The following is a 4139-nucleotide window of genomic DNA, read 5'->3' on the forward strand; positions in this document are numbered from 1 at the left end:
TAATGGGGAGAGGAAGAGAGGTAGGACAAAGAGAGATGTGAGAGAGGCCATTTATGGAGGAGAGTTATGGTGGAGGGGGACATTAATGAGGAGGGAAGAGAGGTAGGAGGAAGAGATAAGAAGAGCAACAATGATGGAGAGTGGAGAGGGGGGAGGAGGGGGAGAGAGGGCAAAGTGGGGGAGAGGAGGGGAGGGGGTGAAAAGGTGGCACCAGCCGCAACTAGCAGTAGCCCTGCTCACCAAAATCCGCTGCTGCTACTGTACTTAGTAGCAACGCTTCCCTGGAGAAGCGCTACTACTAAGTGGGGCCCATTAGCGGTAGCGGCGCAGTAAAATACAACGCTACTACTGAATTGTTAGTAGTAGCGCTGGATTCTGTACAACGCTGGTACTACAGCCACCGTCGATGGCCTCGTCTGGTCCCACATAGTAGTAGTGCATTTTTGGTTTCCAGCGCTAGTACTATAGACAGAATAGTAGCGCTTCCGTGGATCAGCGCTACTGCTAACTAGCAGCAACGTTGACTATTTTCCAGCGCTACTACTAAGCTCCTATGTATAAGCATTTCCCTAGTAGTGCATGCAAAATAAATCCTACATGCTACGCACATGCTAGCTAACTATGCCTCATTGTCAGAGATGTCCATGATGTCAACGGTGAGTGGAAAGTAGCGGCAGTGGTGGACGGGAGGGGGAAAATGTGGATGGGTAGGGTAGGGTTTCGGTGCCGGCGGTCAGCTTAAATAGTCGGGCCAGGGCACTACACCGCCCGTCGGAGCAGCGCTACCGGCGACGGAGGAGACGAGATTCGAACCGTCTGGTTTCAGATTATTTTCATGTGAGACCCGGTCCTCAGTCCGATGTGGCGGACGCGTCCGGATGTTTGAGGCGGGTTTCGGATGCCCGGTTGTAGATGCTCTAAGCACAGTCCAAATACCCCTAAAAGCTGAGACCATACTAGTAAAGAGGAAGACTGTTGATTTAGAAACAACAAATGAATTATCTTCAGATTGATTTCATTAGTAAAAAAAGGAATTATCTTTCTTTTGAGAATCTAATGAATTATCTTTGGTTTTAGAGATATATAGCTTTTGGTAATTATGTTTTTGTTACTGTTGTGAACAATTTGTATTGCCGTGGACCAATGGACTTCTTCGTTAGGGTGAAAAAAATCGAACACCCAAAGTTCAATTCCTGGATCCGCCACTGGTTAGAGGTCCACAAATCTGCATACCAGCGATGGAGCCGCATCGAGCTTGGGTGAGGAGGTGATCCGTCATTTTTTCCTTTGGTGTCTATTTTGGTGGTTCCAGAGGCAGGTGATAGACGTTGGTGTCAAGCTCAGAGGATTCTTCGGTCTTGATTGTAATTTTCCTTCTTGGCTGTTGTTTCTTTGTGCAAAGGCTTGTGTTCTACTGTCTTTTGTGTTTTGTCAGGTCGGTGTGTACGTGGCTTGTACTATGATCCTTTTGATATCAATGGGACATGTATTATCATGCAAAAAAGCAAACAATCTTCAGTGTTTTTTTAAATAAAGTGGGTTTTCCTTTGGTTCCTTTCAATTGATTGAAACCAAACAGTGTTCGAAGATCCCATACACACAGCCAAGGTAGCAAGCTAAGATAGAGTAAACAGATCAATTGAACAGCTGTTATCACAAGAACACTTTCCATATTACAAGTTTTTAGCATGAAACTAAGAATAAGGGGAGCACACGGGTTTACATGGCTCAACCTTGCTGGAACCAATTAGTATTGGAGATCGGTATCTGACACTGCTTTTCATCACTTGCATCCAAAGGAAGGGCTATTCCCATCCGATTCAGAGTAGCTACCCACAATGTCGATCCAGCAAAAGCAGACATCAAAGGAGCAATGCCAATCGAGCATTGTAGCAAAGCACCTTCCATTGATGGATGTACACACTTAGCTCGGACAGAATGCATTTGGCGCTTCTCCAAACCCGCCCTGGAAACATATATAGTTCATTACGCAAATTCCATAAGCTCCATAAGGATGCAACACAAACCAAGTTAATAAGAACATCAGCCTTGGATGATTGCCATAGAACAGCAAACTCGAATAAAGACATTCAGAAACAAAAGGTCCAAGCAATTTTAGTAACCACATAGTCAAAACAATAAGTATCGAATCAACTTTATCTCCAAATAGAACAATCATGATGGATCATAATAGGCTTTCACTTTGCAAGACTATTCCTTATCAAAATCTTGTTCTTAGCAGTTAACCACAATAAAACATGTATATTTGAGGACTCGGGATCTTCCATATGCAACCCTTCAAAGGTGAATACCAAAATTAATAAGGTCATAAAATGATTTAACCCAATATCTACGAGAAGGTTCTAACAACCATATGCGAGAATCCTTCATGTAACACAACGGAACCTTTCCAATAACATCATAAAGGCCTTGGCACATGGCCAAGTCCTCGAGATCCACACATCTATGTAAGGTTAGTTTCAAATTCATCCCATCGCAGATCTGGGAGAAAGGGCAATCAATGTGATTAGAAAATACTATTCAAATCCCATTATTTAGTCTTGAGGGAACAATCCCCAACCCACAAGTCATGATGAATACTAATATTGTCACCATTACTAACTATGCATCTATAAAAAGGTTTACTCCCTCCATCCATATACATAGGGTCTAATGCGGTTTTCGAGATTGCCTTTGACTATTGATAAGATCAATAGTATGTGAGATGTACAATGTGAAAATCATATCATTGGAAGGTCCTTTCAAATACGAATTTGAGCTATGCTTTTATGTAACTTGCATGCCATATATTATTGCTTTAACATGTGATCAAAGTTAGCCTTGAAAAATGCATTAAGCCCTATATCTATGGATAGAGGGAGTAGTAGCATTCATAACCCACGTAACACACTTCGAAAAGGGAGAGCCAACACCAGGTCTTGACCAACACACATTAGATTTTGAGGTATTGTATTTGTATTCCAAGTTTTTCTATTCTTTACCCTCACTTTCAAAGAACCTCCTCCCCCAAGAAGAGACCAAAGCCAGGTTAAAACCTCTCAAGTTTGGAACCCCCATACCACCAAAATTCTTTTTCCTGGAAAGAAACCCCTGATGGGCTAAATGCTATTTATGTTAATCACCCAAATTTCCCGCAAAGAAGTGTGACATTTGTTAGTTTATAGCAATAATGGCTCATTTGAGAAATTTCAAAATGGACATTAAATAATTGGGGATACTGGCTATGTAGGAGGAGAGGAAAATAAATTCGACCTATAAGAAAATCTTACCCATCTAGCCGGAAATATTATTAATTATCCTATTACTGATAGGCCGAAGATCTTCCCTGTAGAGTTTGTGAAATGTAGATCAAGCCCCACATATTTGAGGGGAAAAGACCAATCCTACAACAGAAAAATTGTGCAAAAGAATTTGCCACCTCATGAGAAATATTAAAGGTAAGGATACCAGTTTTATGAAAGTTAATTTTCATACCAAATAATCCCTGAAAACAAGACACGACCTGCTTAAAACTCATGGCTTGTCATAAGAATTTTCAAGGAAAAGTAATGTATCATCAACATATTGCAAGTCAATCACACCTCTAGAAATAACTTTTGGCAAAAGTCCAGAGATTAAACCGTGTGTAGTTGCTTTAAAGAGTATTTTATAGAACATATAAGGCCAATTATATTTTGGAACAAATATATAATTAAGATGTTAAAAAATTGTAGGTAGATTTTTTCTAAGTAAGTGATCTAACTTTATCGATAAATGGGACAGAGTATATCAGATCGAACAAAAGGGAAACAACCAAGGGTCAGTTCTGGTACGATCTCTTCTTCATCCACCTCTTCCAGTTTAGGAGTGTCAAGGTCGAAAACTTCATCCTCTTCCTATGAGACATAATGTAAAGTTCACTCCTCGCTTGAGATGCATTTAGTCATGAGAGTGGGTAACAAATGTTCCACTCCAGGAATATGGATATAGTAATGACCCAAATGACAAACTGCCATCTCGACACTATGAATGACATGAATACTGACAAGGCGATTACCTCCCAACAGGTTCAAGTATGAAAGGTTGAGGCTAGGGGATTTGTCCACAACGGTGATGAATCCTCCACAGGTGATGTCGCC

The sequence above is a fragment of the Triticum dicoccoides genome, chromosome 5B (genome assembly GCF_002162155.2).
Source record: "Triticum dicoccoides isolate Atlit2015 ecotype Zavitan chromosome 5B, WEW_v2.0, whole genome shotgun sequence".
NCBI lineage: Eukaryota > Viridiplantae > Streptophyta > Magnoliopsida > Poales > Poaceae > Triticum > Triticum dicoccoides.